This window comes from Melanotaenia boesemani, chromosome 18, assembly GCF_017639745.1.
Source record: "Melanotaenia boesemani isolate fMelBoe1 chromosome 18, fMelBoe1.pri, whole genome shotgun sequence".
Classification (NCBI taxonomy): domain Eukaryota; kingdom Metazoa; phylum Chordata; class Actinopteri; order Atheriniformes; family Melanotaeniidae; genus Melanotaenia; species Melanotaenia boesemani.
This window is the reverse complement of record NC_055699.1, coordinates 5,293,008-5,313,056: the sequence shown is the minus strand read 5'-3', so window position 1 is coordinate 5,313,056 and position 20,049 is coordinate 5,293,008. Positions and strand designations below refer to the sequence as shown.

At 38.0% G+C, this 20,049-nt stretch overlaps 1 protein-coding gene across 1 annotated transcript in view; it reads left to right on the top strand.

Annotated features, from left to right (window-relative positions):
- The first annotated feature begins 1,780 nt into the window (after positions 1-1,780).
- The window catches only part of LOC121629209 (cadherin-12-like), a 120,678-nt gene continuing 102,409 nt past the window's right edge, over positions 1,781-20,049 (top strand). Inside the window, exon 1 of the mRNA XM_041968819.1 lies at positions 1,781-2,175. The gene's annotated coding sequence lies outside the window, so the exon portion shown is untranslated. The remainder of the gene's footprint in view (positions 2,176-20,049) is intronic.

Sequence of the window (20,049 nt, the reverse complement as noted above, 5' to 3'; positions counted from 1 at the left end):
AAAAAAAAAAGATATTTTAAGTTGCCCATTTAGGGATCAAAATGTAAGAACAGACACACTTTGAGTTGTTCCAATGTTCCAAAACAACAACAACAACAAAAAAAAAAACTTTTCTTAAATTTTCCCAATAAACAAATGCTTGTTTTTGCCACTAAATGTTTCAAATTGTAACGTTAACAGCAAGAAATGAGCCACCTTGCAGAACCATGTTGTCAAGTATCATTTCCATGCAGGTCACCCTTCCAGCTGACCTAATCACCAGCATATTCATTAAATCTTATTCATTTCAAGGTTTACTCCCCAAAAGCAATTTATAATCTACCATATAATCTACCATATAATGGTAGATTACCCAGCAGATCATAAACAGTGCACCATATCTGTAAAAAACTCAGAAGATAAATGCATCCAATGAAGGCTATGTCAGAACAATGTTGATGGCATAATACAGGCAATGCACCTGCATTTTCCCAGACAAAACAGTGATGCAGAATTATTACTGCTGGTCTCAGCAGGAATCCTCTACCAACGAATTTGCCAATCATGGACACTAATATGTAGCCGGAAATTGGGTTTCCAGATATTTATATTTACCTCAGTTCTACACAGGGAAAGTTTCTTAAGCAAAGCCTTGAGACATATAAAAGCAAGGATGCCTAGTTGTACTTAAAAACCAGGTTTTAACAGTCAAATAAAATATGACATAGACCTCATTAGATTTCCTGGTGGTATACAGGCAGCCTCACACAAACAATTTTAGAAATTTCTGGTAGCTTGTTCAGACAGGCAACTCGAGACGCTGCGCTGCATCCCATGTATTCTGTCTCAAATGTTCATGCTCCATATTAAACATACCCATCCAATCGGGGCAGTCTATGTAAGACGCACACTTCTTCTTTGGCTGTTATCTTCATGGTTGCTGCCACTACCACTGCTGCTGCTACTGCTGCCATGATAACTGCATATCTGTTTGAATAAACTTCAGTAATGAAAACTGCAAGCCATCAGTGTTTTGGCCAACTCTGACCTGTACAATAGAGATGATGCTGTGGAAAAACTCAGCCTGATACACAAATTTCAAACAAATTCTCTAAGTTTAATAAAAGGAAAAGACTGAAGACTGAAGCAATTATTTGTACAACCACATCTGCATTGCGTGATCTTATTAAATTCAGAAACTTTTGGACTAGTTACCGTTAACATGGCTGTGCAAGGAAGCTCATTTCCATTCATTTTCATTAACATCAGTTGAGGATATCAGTGGCAAACATTTGTACTTTGGCTCTGGAAAAAAATGGGCTTACATTGCAGGCACTTTATGGATGCTGGTTATAGCATCCAATGTAATTTTTCCAAGAATTTCTTTATCTAATATAAATTCAAACCTTGCAAGACAAGAAAACAAGGCTAACACTTGTTTTTATAGGGTCTGCAACCACATGAACTTTGGACAAAAGAAGCACCTCCAACTGTCTCCAATTATAATGTCCCCTATGACCACAGCGCACAGCACTGCCTCTGTGTGTTTGCATGTGTGTCTTTGGGGGCATGGGGGAGGGTGTTAGTTGGCTCTAATCTGCTTGATGATGAAGATCCTGAGCGCTCAGTGGGACCTGCGAGGGGGTGGATGAGGGGGGGTTAAAGGAAGGATGGGGCTTGTGGGTGGGGGTGTTGCTCTCCTGCCTTACGCCAATGCAATCACGACTGTCGTTCACCAGTGATCCGGCAGCACTCGCAGACCCTCTCGCTTCACACACACTTCCCCTCTCTGGCTCACTCACTCTCTGATGCATGCACACACACAGACTTCACTGCTCACTCAATCGCTTGCTCACCCCCTCCCTCCCCCCTTCAGTTGCCGTTCTGTAACCGCACGGACACTCTCCACTTCAGTACAGCTCCTGTGCATTTTCTTGCTATTCCAAAGCTGCCGTCTCGGTACCTCGCACACCGCATGCACTCACAAGCATCTGTTATGTTCCAGCTTCTGCTCAAAGTGTACACACAGAGCGGGATGATGACAGAAAGACACCAAAGAGGAAAGCAGAGTGTGAGAAGGAATTAAAAGGAGTGAAGGCAGAGAACCTGCTTTTGCAGAAAGGTGGGACGACAGTTTAATTCTGTGAAAATTTGGATTAAACTGGCTGCATTTTTGCTCTCAAGTTACTGCTAAAGGTAAGTGCATCTTCCCTTTCAAATTCTTTCCAGCAACTCTATAGTCACTTTGTTGAGATTGGCGGCATTTCATAGCTTGTTGACAAGAGCTCTGCAGAGCAGAAGGTGCTCTGTTTGATTAAGTTATTGCTATCATTCCTCTGGCAAACAGAGCGGAGACACTACTTTCTAAAAGCAAGTTAAGTGTGGTGAAATGTGGATCGGCTGTGTCCTTGACAGTTTTGTAATGCATTTTAAGTCAGAAGACAACAATTTTTTTTTGCCTGTTGTTCTTTCCATCATGGCTTATAGGGTAAAATAATAACACAGAAAATATCAATTAGACACAAATGCTGAATGTGTTTGACCTCATTTGTAGGTCTGTTCTTTTAATTAATCTGCATATGAAAGCATGTGGAGACTTAAGGCAGTGCGCAACACTGATTTTCACACCATGATCTGTCAGGTCTTGGCAAGTTAATTTAAGCAGCGTTTATGCCTCAAAACGGCAAAAGAAAAAGATTTTCTTAAAACTATTGAAAATGATATGAGTAATTTAAATGAATATTCTAATAAATGTGGACAATCGTGTGATTTAAGTGTAAGTAAGTGGTGTGCTATTAAATGTGTTGAGAGTAAGCGCGCACAAGGTCTGATGGTTCATCCGTGGGCAAGAGAGGATTTCCACTTGTCTGCACAAAGTATTTTTAGCAATACTACAAGACTGTAAGATCATTTTTGCAGCGTGGAAATACATTAGTAAGCAATATATGAAGATATCAAAGAGGTTTGACAAAATTAGGTTTGCTGAGAAACAAGGGATTATGGAGGCAGCCTTTGCCCTGTAACACAGATTTACCAGATGCTTGCGCCACTGAACTTGATAGATAGCATAACAAAAAACCACAGAAACATTTAGTTAACTTATATTTTTCCACTGATTATGAAGCAGTCCCAAGAAAAGTTGTAATTAAATTAGACAACTCCGCATGTCTTGTACTAACAAGTGGCAGCCACATAGACGAGGATAAACTTAATACATGTGTTTGAATTCTGAAGCCATGTGCATTCTAATGAATAATGAGGATCACCCACTTCTTATCTGTAATATGTAAAATATTATTCCAGGTTTACCAAAAAGATGCCATGTGAATTCTTGAGCAGGTTTTCAGTCAATCCCACCCTTACTTACAGATTAGATAAAAAGAAAAAAATGCCTTTACTTTCCACTGCTTCAGGCATATCTAATGTTACTCACTTTAGTGTCAGAGGCACCGAGTCCTCTTATCAGCATTCAGTTGAAAACACCTGCTTTGGAATAATCAAATAACGCTCCAAGGAGTCCACTTCCAGAGGAAAAGAAGAGCCAGACCCTTTGAGCACACAGAGGCTACTGTGCAGAAAATGAGCATTCAGGGTATGCAGCCACCGACCACTCAGGTATTATAACTGCATTAGAAGGGAAAAATAAAAAGATGTGCAATATATTTGTGGTTATTAAGTGAGGACGGAAATGTGGACCGACTCAGGCACATATCATGCCAATAATTTCCCCTATCTGATTACAGGAAGAGGAAAAACTGTTTTGCTCAAATAGCTTTTAAACTTTTTATTAAATTATTTATCCATTTTGTTGTCATTTTCCATTCTGGATGTTGTCTGGTGCTATTGCATGTTCAGGGCAACTCTTGATAACAGTCCTGTGAAAGGACAGAATGCAGTTATTTATCAATATATAATACTGAATGTCATTATGCTGCATTATTATGCTGCGTACTGCACCCCTGCAACTTTTTTTTATTTACACAGATTTAAACAAGTTTAAACATTTTTGGCCAATTAGATTTTTTTTTCTGTTAACTGTCACCTTTAAGCACTTGACAATCATAGGTTATTTTTTGTGAGTTCTAAAAATAGAAACTGTGTGTACTAAAAAAAAAAAAAAGAAGAGCAGAGGAAACCTGAATTGCCCAAGGCAAAACTTGTTATCCATCAGCTTCATGGAGTGACATACACCAGCCACAGCAAAACCTAGGCCAGTGAAGAGTCAACCACCTCTTGATACTTTTCTCTGCACTGTGTCCATGTAGATTTAATGGGGAGACTAAGTGCTGTGTGGTAAATTACAGCATGTCTACTAAGCTGTCATCGCATCTTCGGATCTGCTGCTCTGTTTGATTAGAGAGAGCTGTTATTTATAGAGAGTCTGCAGCCTTTACCATAAACAGAAATACAGTGATCACTCATATGGATATGCCACCTATCACTACATTCTAAGTGAGTGTCCATCAAGAGCCCTGGGGCTTAAATGGAATCAATACTTGAGATTATTTGGATCTTCAGACTCTCTTTACGATGGGCTCTTCAATCTCCGCCCTCATTCAATAGACTCATTTTGACATCATTCTGCTCTAAATGAGGTGTGTCCAAGTTTGCGTGAACATCTGTGTGTGAATCTCTGTGTGTCTATGAGCATTAAAGTGCATCTGTCTGCGTGCATTACTGTAGAGCTAAAAGATGTAATAAGCTGTCAGAAACTTGCTTCCACGCTTTCAAGCATCTGAATGCTAATCAGACAGTGATTTGGTTGTTCTGTCTGTGCTCTCACAGCCAATCTGAGATTAAACTATTGTGCTTGTATAAATGTGGTGTGTGTCAGACAGCAATATTTCCCACAGCAAGAAACATTCAGCCAAGACCCCTGTAGACCCCTAAGACCAGGCTTTCCCTGGCTCTAAGACAATCATCAACAACAGTCCTAAACATCTCAAATTAAAGTCTTGCAGTGATGGATGGCTCCTAGTCTGCTGAAGATATTGCATGTGCTTCTTGTCTGAATGATGGGCAACTCCTCTCCACTTCACTTAGCAATTATTTATATAGATTTGTCTCCGTTCATCTGTCAGGTTTTTCAGACATGACATTTTCCCCGTCTCTGTGGTAGAAATACCCTGCAGAGGTAAAGGCTCACACTTTCTGCAGTTAACTGATGCTGAGGCTTTTTCTGGAAAACAAACATAACTTCCCCTGTGGTATACAAATGTTGTCTGAAGCGGCGGTGAAAATAGCAGTAGGAAAGATGCGGTTACCTGATGATACCTTTTTATATTGAGGACACAACTGCTTTGCCCTACTAGAAGACAATGTGGAGTTCAGTGTAAGATAAAAGGTGAGGCAGTTCCTCCAAGACGCGACTGTGCAGTTTGAACACTGATTATTACTCATATCTCAGCACTGCCGTGGCTTATCTTCAAATGTCCACGGTTAGAAGACTCAAGAAAAACTAAAGTAATTGCACATTAAAATGATTTCTCAGATACTTGTTCCACAACTACACTAGACAACTAGACAAATGTCTTTTAGTTCACCATCCACTTTAAAGAGCTTCTCCAGTGTGAGGTCAGTTCATTTGTACCCTTTTGTTAAATAAAATGCAAATTCATAAATAAAGTAAACATACTTTGAATAGTGCATGCAGCCTATAAATATCCCAAAGAGCCTATGGCATTTATATTGTAGAATATATTTGTGCCATCCCTTTGAGAAATTCACTACGGATTCTAAGCCAATAGTAGACATGAACAGTTTGTCATAAAAATCACTAGAGGCCATGCAAAGGCACAAGTGGACAGAGGGAGAGTGTTTCCTTGCCAATACAATTACTATTTATATAGTTCTTCTCAGTTGTGTCTTCATACTTGGAGTGGATTTTCATTAACTGCCTTTGTCCAAAAACAAGGCAATAAGGCAGTTATGTGTGATCTTAATCCTTTGCATATCTGATAAAACGCATTCAGTCTCACAGGTTTCATCCAAACAATAAACAGTCATCTGGCTGGAATCAACTCTACAACTTTAACACAACCTCACAGGCCCCCAATAGCAACTTGAGAAAGATTTCCTGTCACATAGGTGAATGACTAGTTTACTGACCCTAAAGGTAAAGTGAGATTGTAATGATTTCTACAGAGGTTGCTAGGGGACTTTTCATTACAGGGGCTGAGCAGGGCTGCAGGAAAGTCTAACGTAAAAACAAATGTGGAATACTCCATTCCGGAGAACTGTTTAAAGCTTGCACAGGACTTCAAGGCCATAAGTATGTGCTTTTCCAGTATAGCTGGGCCAATACATTTTTCATTTGAGTCAGGGTCTTTAAAAACCTCAATATTTAAAAGGCAGCAGTCCATCAGTTAAACCTTCAGTAATGATAAGACCACTGAGACAGTGTTATTTATACAGCTTGACATTAAAGCTGCAACCGATTTAGATTGTCAGTCTGTTGTTTATTTCCCTTCAAATTAGTCTTCAAAACTGTCTGTGACACACAGTCACCCCTATACTCAACAAATATAGTCCAATATTTTCAATGGTTGAATAATAAATTGATAGTAATTCTGTCAAAAGCAACATATTGAAAAGAAATAAGGAAAAATCTAAAGTAAATTATTTTAATCTGTTTTTAAGGGGAAAATTATAAACTTGAACCTTCCTTTAACTGTTAATTACTTAGACATGTAAGGTATAATACAAACACCACATGTTCACTTCCTGTTGCTAAAATCCACCATTTGGTAAAAATCATCTAAAGTTAAATGCAATGGCAGCTTTGCTCATTGTGATAGATATAGTGGAACCATTTTAGGAACCAATTTCCTGAATTAAGAAGTCTGAAATAAATTTAATCTCTTCTCTATGCCACATAAAAATTTCCATTTTATTCACGCATGTCAAAAATCATTGTCGTTTCATTAAAAGAAAAAAGGCAGTTCTTAAATGACACAATTCCCTGTGCTGCAGACACCAACTTTCTGTGAAGTACCTCTCACAAAGCATAACGTTTCCCATTTTGTTTAACACACTTGAGCAGGCTACCCTCCCTAGCATATAGACTACTATCAGTGCAATGCAGCATAAATGTTTTAGTCTATTTCCCATCTGTTCAGTAATACCCTCACAGAATCTCACACTATATTCATGCATTATCAGTCTTGGATACTTTGGTGGATAGCAGATGAAGATTTATGAGGGTAAAAAGAAAACTCTGCTGAAAAACTAAAGGTGTGTCAACGAACGGACAGAACATAAAGGATCTGTATGCATAAATGCTGCATGACTTATAATATCTGGGGGGTAATTCAAAGTCTGTGTCCAAAGAATAGCTTGTGTAGGTACTCAAATTTGATTTGAAATATGCACCACTGGCACCTCATTCTCTTGTTATGGCAGATTATAAGGCCTCTGCTCTACTCAGTGAAACAGAACAGCAGCAGGTGGCTCATTATATAGCCAACTCTAAAACTCAGTTGGACATGAAATACTAGTCTGTTCATTTATATTATTGTCATGCTATGAGGATATATATATATATATATATATATATATATATATATATATATATATATATATATAAGAATCAGACTTCAAGGCATGTTACCAACTGCTGATGTGATGGATGTCCCACTTTGTGACAGCCATGTTAAATGTGTGAAATAAGCTGCTAGACTTAATTAAATGCTAAACTGGGAGGAAAAAAAAGTTTGAAAACTTTCTTGAGCTATAGGCAGCAAATTTATTTAACATAATTTCTACTTTTTGTTCCACTTTAAAAAAGAAACCATTTGTTTTTTTTTATGATAGACAGTAATGCAATGCAAATTCTGCCATTAATTTTACTTTGCAAAGTAGAGATCTGAATCCAGTGAAAAAAACATTTGTTAGAGCAAAACAATCCAACTCTGGTGTGTTCTTAGATGAGAGCATAAGGACAAAGAAATACTTTCCACTGCACTCATTCAGGCTTATCTTCAGACAAATGCTTCTGTGGAAAATGTCACTGAGGAGATAGGGGGCATTGTTGTTTGTTTTTTTTTTTTTTATTATTCAGAAGAGAGCCTAAGAAAATTACCCATTCACCTCCACTGCACCTAAATCATTGTGACTCTTAAGGACATCTTTTTTCATGTACAGGGTTTTTGGACTTAACAGCTTACCATTTCAAGCAAGTTCGGCCCTTATGTCTTATATAAACCATGAACCTGAAGAGTGATAAAGCATTGCTCTTCTTCCATTAAATAGAATAAGAAATCATCCTGACAGACCCTAGATCTTGGCCTAGGTGAGTCTTCTCATGAGCGAGACTTCCTCAAGGTTAGCTTGATCGTGCTTTCTTCAGTGTGCAGCACTTGTGATGAATAGGACACAGTGTATGGGAGAGAGGAGAAGACCAGAGGAAAAGAGTGATGAAGATTCACACGGTTAATGTATTGTGTTTACCTGTAAATGGAGGCTGCAGAGAGTTGTGTGTCTCTTAGTTGTGACTGAGATTAAAGACAGCTAGTACTGAGTTTCTTACAGTCAACTCCACATTAGTAATTTGTTATTGTCCCTATAACAGTAACCAATGGACAAGGTAAGTCCAATAATTAATCACATAATAAAAAAATGTCACCACTCATTTTATGGCTAAGTAGGATTCGGGTTTCAGTCATTTTAAAATACTATGAAAATATTTAATTACAAAAAAAAAAAAAAAAAAAGCTTAAAATTTGAAGACAACATTGCTGGGCATTACTGGCTGAGTTATTAAATCGACCACCAAGGTCAAACCAGTAACTTCAAAGTGATTGGGGACAGGGCTCGCTGGACCTAATTCAAAGCTTGATCAACTCCAGCTGGTTGGCCAGGATGAGAGTCTAATGCTGAAAGACAAACTACACTCAAAAGCCCAAGGAAATGTAATGATGTGCCCCACATGCGTCATGGTGATGTATAATGAAAAACACTTAAACATGAAGGCATCCCTACCATGGAAAGCAGAAATATGGCTGTAATTTGCTTCAAATCAAACAATAAAGACAGGTAATTAAAATGAGAGAATTTGAAAACAGTATGGATTGCAGCAAAGCTGCAGCTGTGGCAACATCATCAAACAATCCCTCCTGCCCTAAACTGGTAGCTGGAACCACAATATCAACCTGCAAAGAACCATTAAAAATAGACACAATATACTCTTGTAATTAGTTCTAATCTTTTAATAGCAACATAATAATGTTTAGTCATAGTTTTGCTGTTGGGATTAACAGTGTTAAACACCATGTATGACACTAGTTTTTACGTATAACTTTTATCCACTTGTTTGTGTACAATATTTGCAGCTCTGTTGGAGGGCTGAGTGATTAATCAAATTTCAATCTCAATTAAGATCTGGGTTTTCAACAATCATAAAAATAAAATGATTAGATTATTTGCTCCTTCTCAGTTTAGTCTAGTGCTGTTTTCAGTTGCAAATCGAGGGCCAATGGCATTGCAGCACTCTGCTGCAGACTCCTCCCACAGCCCCAGCCGCTTTGGTTTTATTTAACGCGAGTTGCAAACACCTCTTAAGTTATGGGCTGGACACACGGGAGGCGACATCCCTCCTTCTCCATTCATTTTCTATGGAACTTGCACAATGAGGCGAAAATCACTGCTGTCCTCCAGCCAACTGACAGGCGACATTTGTGCATTTGAAATGCTCGTTCACATAGACGTGCACACGACACAAGAAAATAGAAAAATGTTCAATTTTTGTGAGTCACAACTAAATAATCCACCAGCTTCCAGAGACAGAGATAACAAACGTTATAAACAAACAACTTTTCTTCTCGGCAAAAACCAGTGCTCAATTAACACAGTAAACAACCTGGGATTTAAGAAACTCATCAACACTAGTGTACAGTGGACAAATGGTATCACTTGGCATCTCGTCTCCATTTTAGTGGAGTGTCTCTCCTGTCCAGTATGACGAGTGCCGTGAGGGTGTTGTGAAGGACGTGGCTACAGTCCAATGTTTCACCACCGCTACAAACCTGTGGTCAAGCCGCATAATGGAGCCATATATAAATGTCATATTACATTTCATTGACGTGGATTTCAATGTGAAAACGAAATGTTTTCAGACTCATTTTTTCCACATCACACTGGCAGAACATAGCTGCTGGTCTGAGACAAACTATAGCTACATGGGACCTGGGTGGAAAGAAAATAGTCTGTATTACCATACACAACGTTCAAATATCGCACTGGCTGCCTTTCTCTTTCTCTAATTGTGTTAAACAATCGAGATCTCAATTTCAATCATAATAATCGTAATTATCATTTTTCCCATAATCGAGCAGCCCTACTCTGCTGGTTGATTGCTGGTATTGCATGCATCAGTCCAGTGGTTCCCAAACCATTTTCCTTGAGGGACCCTCTTAATGCAAAAACTGAAAATATATGAACCCCAAGCCCCGCCCTGTGCTGAAATTTTATGCTTTCAAAAGTGAGATTCTCACCATAAATAATGTATTCTGCCCGAGTCCTGTCCTTCCACAAAGCCACAGTTAAATAAACACCATTTAGCCCAGTGTTTCCCAATCCAGGTCCTTGGGACCCCCTACCCTGCATGTTTTAGATGTAACCCTACTTTAACACCTGAATCAAATGAATAGCTTATTAACAGGCTGCAAAGAACTTGGTGGGGAAGTTTATTAAATAATAGAGATATGACTCCACAAAGGAAATTTTAACATGTATTTAACATTTAAGGCTGAATGCCACTTCTCTAGGATCCCCAGCAGGTGTTGCATGAGAAGCATCAGCTACTTTAGTGTCAGTTTTGAACATGGCGATTTAATGATTTTTGCTTTGTTAAGTGTTAAGTCACTAAGCAAACTTGCATCTGAGTGTTAATGTGTGTTTTGTCAACACTCCAACTAAATCAGAACAGAAACACCATAACATATGACTGAACTTCCTAGGATCTGTTTTACAGTTCTTCATCTAAGCAGAGCTACGAGTAAGACAAAGCTAAATTGAAAACAATGCCCCAAAGGCTTTGAGCTCTGAATTTGACAGCTGTGACCTAGCATGCTGAGTTTTCCTGATGAGCAAGGGTCCGTTGACTTCAATGTGTGGAAGATAAACAACAGTGTGCTCAGTCGCCCTTCTGCAAGGGAGGCCTCATATAGTCCCATTTCTTACCATCTACACAATTCACTGGACAGACAGATCCATCTTTCCTACATAGAGCAATAAATCACTTTAGTTATGTTTTCGTAGGAATTTAAAACAAAAAGTTTTTGATACAACTTTCAGTGATCAACTGTTCTTGAAAAGTGTAAACAGGGTTTCATACCCTCTGTTCTTCACCTGAACCGGTACAACATCTCATTTCAATACATTTGAGATTACAAATTAAATTAATCAATTTGTAAATTAAAATCAAATGTTAAAATGGGCTGTTATAAAGCAGCTAACATTAAAGCTAGAGGGAAGAAAGCCTCTAATTCAATGGCATTGGCAAAGGATGAATTAAACCTTTTACACACAATAAATCACCTGGACCCATAATGCACAATATCCAAAAACTTTTTGGATGTTGCATTAGTCAGAATTATCTAACACAAAACCAGTAAGAAGCTGGCTCTGTCCAGTATGCTCACTGGTGGTCAATAGCCAATGAAAGAAAAAAAAAAAAAAGTGCTGTATTGCATGTGGTTTCTTGGTGTTCTTTACCTAAATTAAAACTTAAATAAAGTTCTGTGAGGGCTGTAAAATACTACTATTAATAAAACAGAATCTGCACATCACTGAATTTATATTTCTCCATTCATTTCTTAATTTACTATATTTATTCACTTTTACACATTTTATTCTTATCTCTGTGTGTTTATATCAAAGCTATATACTGCTGCTACATGTAGACCTGCACATTTATTATAAAAGGCTAATCTCTGCTTTTACTGATTCCCAATACCCAGAAAAATTTGCAATCATAGTTTAGATAGCTAAACTTGGATTTAAAAACAAAAATAAACAGCTTGTTGTACAATTACAATAAACCCCAATGTAAAACTGCTGTTTAAGACTACAAGGATTTACAAGGCTTACTTCACTGTTGCTGAGATCCTATTATCTTTAACCTCAAAGAAATATAATTAAAGCATTCTGCAGATGTTTTTGGGCGAGTGGTGATTATGTCTCCATATGGTATGCATGATAACAAAGTAAAAGAATAATAAAAAAGGACAAATAACTGCTACATGAGACTCATTCGGCAAGCACACGGATGATCTGCCATCTTATCACATGAACATGAATTACATAATTAGCAGTTGCTCTGGGGAAATCATGATTTGGTGGTTGAAGCTGCTGGAAAAAGGGTGCATGCAGCATAGAGTCGCTACATTAGGCAGACGATGCCTCACAGTAGCTGTTCATCAAAACTTAATAGTTTTCTCCCCGATTTAAAGAAATCAAGTATAGATCCCTTTTTTGTAAGCGAACTGTCACTGAAATGGGTTTGACACTGTTTTACATTCATTTTCCTGTCGTTGATGAAAGCCATTAACACACAACTAACAGACAAAATATCTAAACCAAAAGAGGTCAGGTGAGTAATATCAATCACTTTACAACACAGAACTCTGCAGGGGAACCTGGCGTTCACATGGATTTATGTGAATGTTCCAAACATAGCACCCACTTAAAAGTGGTGCAGAACATGTGCATACAGCCTCAAGGCTACAATGTTCCCCAACAGCAGCCTCCTCCAGCAGAACAATGTGCCCCACCACACTGCAAAAACTGTTTAGGAACGACTTGTGAAACGTGACAAAGAACCCAAGGCTTTGGACCAGCTTCCCAACTCCCTAGATCCCAATCCGATAGAGCATCCATGGGATGAGCCAAAACAAACTCTATTCACAGAGATCAAATCCATTGCCAATACCCTGGTGCCAGACGTCATGTAACACCCCCTCCCCACCATAGAAAGGTTCTACATCCTGAAGAGGTCAGAGCTGTTTTTAATGGCAGAATGCATCATTAGACTAGTTTTAAAGTTATAGCTGACTGGTATGTTTTATTCATGTTCCATTTCACAATGAAATCAACAGTTCATTCCAAATAAATCTTTAAGCTTCTGTGTTACTGAAATTACCAATGCACACGCTGAGGTCAAAGTTCAGTTCAGATTAATGCAGAGAAAAGAATGTCCCTGCATTGCAGCCTGCAGTAAGCTAAAATAAAATAAATAAATAAATAACGTATATAATAGTTTTGTGTTCCCTGCACTTCACACACGCATGGAAAAACAGATTGTATTTTCCAGGGAAGATTTATCCATTCTTTAAATTCACATTAATCTGCTTCAGTTTGAACACAGAGGAGCAATAGCGTCTAACCCTTTTAAAGTTTAGTTGCTAACTGTAAGTGAATAAAGTCAAGGAGATGAAATGCAGAATGTGAAGTTATTCATAAGCCCTTTATAATCATCGTCAGCATAAGACTGTCTATTCAATATTTCAATACAGCTTGCAAAGAATATAGTACAAACAGAGCGAGAAAGTTTCCCCCTGTGGGACTTTTTGGGCCAGAATTGTTGCTACACAGATCAAAGATAATATGTAAAATATTGAATAATCAAACCGGAACCAATTCAGGAGGAGATTCCCATTTCTAAAAGTTAATGCATGCATTTCTTTTCATCTAAATAAAAGGCTTTATTGACTATTATTAAGCTCTTCACTAAGAAATGTCTAAATGTAAGAATCAGTGGATGAAAAAAAAAACTAAAGAAGAAACCAGTACAATATTCAGACCTCAGGCACAACTATCATATGGCTTCACTGTAAACCAATATTTTTATTTATTTATTTATTTTTTTTTATGTCTAGAATAATCAATAAATGAGTCAACTTGTTTACTTCTCACATAAACAATGATGCTCTCTCTTTGTACAACTCAAACAGTAAAGAACCCGGAGCCAGGAGCCATTATATGAAAAATAAATAAATACAGAAATAAACAAAAATATTTTGCTAGAAGGTCAGCCCAGTGTCATCACATGCTCTGTCCATTTCTTTCTTTTCATTGCTTTCTCCTATAATGTCTTCGTGTTTTTTTGTTAAATGTTCCACAATGTGTGTTTTAAATTGCCAGTGTGTTGATATCCAGTTAGTGGCATGTGACGCAGTGCTGTTAAGTGAATTGGGCTGTAAAGTGATGCACTGTCCCAGGAAAAAAAGAAAAGAAAAAAGAAGTTATGAAGTGCAGTTTCGCTGCATCAGGAAGCTGCTGCGCTATGACGTTTCCTGGAATAATTAATGCCATTGTCCCATTAAAATGAGTCCAACACTTTTTTTTTTTTTTAAAGGCCAGACGTTTACATAGTGCAGCCTACAGAAGTGGATTCATTTTTATTTAGAGACACTTCAGTGTCACATTGAAAGGAAAGACACAGGTCCACAGCTTTTGATTTTACAGAAACCATTTTAACAGAAACCCATAAGCAGCTGAGATCTATCTATCTATCTATCAATCTATCTATCTATCTGTCTATCTATCTATCTATCTATCTATCTATCTATCTATCTATCTATCTATCTATCTATCTGTCCAGCCATCCTTCTATCCATCCATCCATCCATCCACCCATCCACCCATCCATCCATCCAAGACAACCAGGTTGATAACCATCCACCAGCTGAAAAACACTGGTGTGGCCAGTAGGACTCCAGTGTCTATGTACAGCTGATATGCAAGAGTGTGTTTGACAAACTAACTGTCATGTTCATAATGCAAAGGCAGAACAAAGACATACAGTCTCCCATGTCTGGCTGACCAAGGTAAAGCAATGCAGAGCAGTGTTTCCCTTAAGAGGACTCACAATCCACTCACAATGTCACCCCAAAGTTGCTGTGTTTGACTTAAGACTGATGTTATTCCAGGCTTTTATCTGGGTGATACCACATATTTGAAAAAAAAATGTTTTTTGCCTGTACCACTTTCAGTTAAACCGAACCATAGTAAGAAAGAAATCCTTGACCAGAGTCATCAGCAGCTGACTGTAAACGGTAATTTCAAGCCGTGTCAAATGTTTCCAAATGAAAATATCTTAAAAAAATAAAACAAAAACCTTTGGTGAAACAGATTTTACACACAGAGGTGGCTTTAGACCAGGCCAGACTTCTCACACAGCCAAGAGAGAAGTGGATGTGCCCGGGTGCAGTTCACAGGTTGCCAGCTGCCCAGCTGAATATCTCACTTTCCTGAGCAGAAAGTCAATGAGATCCATGCAATAAGCTCATGATTCCGGCTCTTTGAGTGATATTAGCCCTGATCACTATTTTATCGATGTTTTTTTCTCGCCATCATGAGCTGCCATGATGAGTTTAACAGTTCTGGAGGAGACTTGATGAAAAGCAGAGGTGCTGGACAGTGAGTGGAGCTCATTAGCGTATACATAGGTCAGTGAGTAAATGAGGAAGTAGCTATTGGTAAAAACTTGTGTGTCTGATTTTCAGTTAAACACACAAGCATTTTAAATACTCAGGGACTGCTGTATCAGTACTTAACACATTATATAATAATACCAGCTAAATGTAATTATATTCCTAAAGCAAATGTATTAAGAAAGGCTAGTTACATATGTTTTATAATATATAATATTAGGCACAAAACATTTGTGTTGGTTGCAAACAGACATTCACGTCAAGGCACTATCAGGGTGAATTTGTCAGACAGTGATGGGTGCTGCTCCTCTAGATATGAAATCATTAACAATTTTATGCCTTTGACAGCAATCTTTGTAACCACAACATGCAAGTTTAATCAGCTTCCGTTGCCCAGCCATAGCCGTGTTTCTTTTCTTTTCTTTCTTATTCCTGTACTCCAAAGAAATGATTTAATCCCTGTTTGTCATGAAGCAAATACATCCATAATGAACTGAACTGAGCTTAATTATGATTAATCTGATTAAGTTGGATTAAAATTTGATTAATTTGTCTTGTACAGAACTACCATACCATTACATACCATACCCCCACCCCCCAACACACATATAAACATGGCATTTATAAACACTAAACGAAGTTAGTCGCAAATCCAAGCACAGCATCTTCATCGTTCTTTACTATGGATTTGCATGCTGCACCATTATATACCATTGACCGAAGGAGACAGAGCCATTACAGAAAAGACCAATTCTTAATCTGGGATATTGCTTTCTCATTATTCTCTCTCCCCCTGGCCTCCAGTGTGATAACTGTTTGATTAAGGCATTTATGTCACTTGAGAGCCTGAAAGAGCCCACCTTTTAATATTACCTGGCTGACTCATTATGCTGGCACTGCTTGAGGCTAATCATGTTGAACTGTGATGCTTGATTACAAATACTGATGAGCCTGTTGTGACAACATTCAAAATAGGCTTCATAATTCGTAAATAATAATAAATAATAACACCACTATACACACATGCTTGATTTGTATACAAAGATAGTAAGTCGCTGCCTTGAAATCAGTGTTTGTGAAAACACCACCACTGCCTCTCAAAATTCCCTCAGCTGCGCATTGACAGCAGGTTAAGTCGTCATACCTTCTATGCTTTGATTAAAGACTGTAAACAGAGCTTATGTCAGTTTAATTAAGTGCTTTAAAATACTGATCCTCAAGTAGCTCTGTAAATGCCTTCAGGTTCAGGTTTTAACAGTGAGATTCAGTTGAGGGTTCATTAGATTAGAGGCTAGCCTGAAAAAAAAGGGAATCTCAGGAAGGTGGAGAGGCGTGGCAGTCAAACTTTGCTCGGTAGCACAAATTCAAAGGAACCAATTGTACAACAACACATAGAAACATGTAGTTTACTACTTCTATAAAGGAGCACTGAACAATAAGACACCAAAGTGCAGAATATAAAAAACACTATTTTTTAATTGTAAGCACATCACCCTGGACTTTCTTAATTCTCCCAGTCAGCTATTTACATATTATTTTCAGGAAACAGACAACAGCAGACAAGGGAGGTGGCAAAAAGGTGATCAAAACCTTTTTGAAGAGCAGCCACCTCTTAAGTCTCTGACTCTCAAAGTGGTGCCTCACATATTTTACGAAAGGTACCACAGGTTGGTGGATCTTTTTGCTGGCACTTATCTCAGTAATATCACCCAGCAGTGTAGAGTGCAACGCTGCAAACATCAATAGCTTGCAATGAAAACTGCTAAAGGGGCGGTGGATGGGATTCCATGAGGCGTATCATTTATATCACATGCTGTGGTCACCAAAGGCCCGCCTCAGGCAAAAATCCTAAACGCTCTATTTTACACCCATTTCATTGTTCTTCATTAATTAATTAGATAATTAATTACACCAAATTTCCAGTGTGTGCTTTGTGCATAATAGCACATTAGTCTGTGACAATGTGATTGGACTATTAGCTTTCTAACACCAGAAAATTCAATGAGAAGCTTTGAGGAAATGTTTACTCTAACTCATCTTACACAAAACAGTCAGCACACAGACATATTTCTCAATCTAAAATTGGCATATACAGCCACACACACACAGTGATGAGCATAACCATTAGCCTAGTACATAAATAGATAGAAAACAAACAGCCATTAGCACAACCAATGTGATGATCATAACTATACATCAGTGAGCTCCAACCCCTAATGCTTTGAGTTTCCCTTCACCCTGATAATGAGACTCAGCTTAATGTGACCATGTGTCTAATAACCCACAACACCATGACAGAAATATCGTCTTTGTGGCTTCTCTTCTACGCCTATTTTACAGCACAGTTGAGCAGAAAATGTACAAGTTGCAGGAATAAAACCTTGAATAAAACAGCAAGTTAGGCAGGAGTTGAGGTTGAGTGGAGGCCATGGCATGGTAGCCAGATATAAAGTTGATACCTCCATCCATTTAACAGACTCAAGAGTTCAGCTACGTCATTTAGGTTCAATGACTTGGCAAAACGCACCATTTAATGAAATTAGGTCCAGAGTGCTTCGTCAGGAGATTTCATTTCAAGGACATAACTTCAAAGCAGAAATCAGCCAGGATGCATTACTAGAATTATATTCGTCTTTAAAGGTATTGTGGCATTTCAGAAAGCTCACACCACATATAGGCACATAAGGTATGACATTGAAAGAGAAGAAAAAAATTAGACTAGCCTTTAAAATCAAAACACCATTGTGAATAATGCATCTTTCATTTGTCTCACAAAAGATGTTCTGATTCAAAATCAGTTTGCCCGCCTACAAAAATTCAGCTTAAGCAGCACATTCTGTTTTGTCATTTTAATTAAAGGGGCCCAGTCCCTCTTCATGCTCCCAATCTCACAACTCTGTGCTAACTGTAAGGCTATTACATAATACTAAAAGGCACCACTCCACAGCAAAAAACAACAATGACAAAAAAGATTTGTTTCATGTTGACAATTCTGCTGCGCTAATGTGTGGCCTATGAACGTTACCAGATTATCTTGTGCCTCTTTGAACCAAACCACTAAAAATCATCACTGAAATATGCAACATTTTGATTATTACCAACATGTTGATTATTACCAACATGTTCCTTAGTCTTATTTGTCTATGAATTGATGAAGTTTTCATTGGGTCATGACGAATTGGCTTGAATTTATTGTCTGTAAGGTGCCTTGAGATGACATTGTTGTGAACTGGTGCTATACAAATAAGGATAAATTGATTTAATTGAAACACTTGTTTGAAAATTACTACTTGTAAATTGATGCTCAATTTATTCTCTGCTGCCCACAAATGTGTTTATTGAATGTGGATCAGTTGGCATCTGATCGCCATTGAGTGTTCACACAAAAACAGTAGTATTAAAGCAGTTCTGTGCCAAGGCAATTCAAACACCAACCAACTACAATATAAGGTTGTAGTTTTAAATACTCATCTGAGGAAGCAGAGAGAATATCACTGATCAGCAATGCAGATGCTCCATCATTTGGCTGCTGCAAAGCACTGCTTCCTGCACACAATTCCTTTCACTTTTTCAGAGGGAGGATTGTATTTAAAAAAAAAAAAAGTGCAAAAGTGCTAACTGGTACCAAAGTAGCTGTCACTCCTCAAATAAACTTGACAATTTCATTTGAGACAAAAATTTGCGGTGCCAACTGTCTGATACCTAGAGCTGGAGAGAATATTGATTTTCAGACTCAAGGGGCATTTGTTTAACTATCCACACTCCAGCCTACACATATAATATAAAATCCATAAAAAATCAGAGTTGGAAAAAAGTACCTATTCGAAATAACTAAACCAAGACAAGCAGATTGAAACTGCTGGCTGATTTCGGCACATTACAAACTTCATCACCCAACGCAGTTAATAGAAAATTCACCCTGGCTACATCTACATGAAATCAGTGAGATAAACACAAAAACTTTGTTTTAAACTCACAATCATGCTTTTCTCTCAAATTTTTATTAATAATCCTAATGTATTACCAAGCTCTCAGGAGTAAAAAGTAAGCAGTGTCACCGAGCATAGATGGTGATCACAGATGGTGGTTTATGACAAGCAACAAAATATCCTGATCTCAATATCCTCATCATGGTGTAGCATGCTAGCTTATCTGTCTTCTGGATCCATATTTGTCCTGCACAGACATCCGTCCTGACTTTCACCTGGTTATCAGGTCAAGATTATCTCGTTTTTTGTTTTTTTTTTCTTCTGGAGGTTGTGCTGACAGTCCTGAAATGAAATGTCAAATGTTCGATCCATGCATCCCCCATCAATAGCTCCGTCCTCTGTCACACAGGGTAATTAAGAGTCACAGTGAACCTATGTACACAACGATTGTGCATAATAAATCTAAATGCAAATGTGCTGCTCTCTGTGCCAGGATCACAATGGACTCCCTGTAGTTACTCTGCATTTTCATCTTCATTTGCTGCCACTGTGAGTTTAAATTAAGGAAATTCAGTAGATCATAAATGTAGATACATTCTGTGGAAGAGAAATTGCCCTGTCGTTATCCTCCACTTGTTTATCTTTTTTTTTTTTTTTTTTCTTGCAGACTACTCAATCGATTTGAGTCATTAAATAATTAAACAGACCTT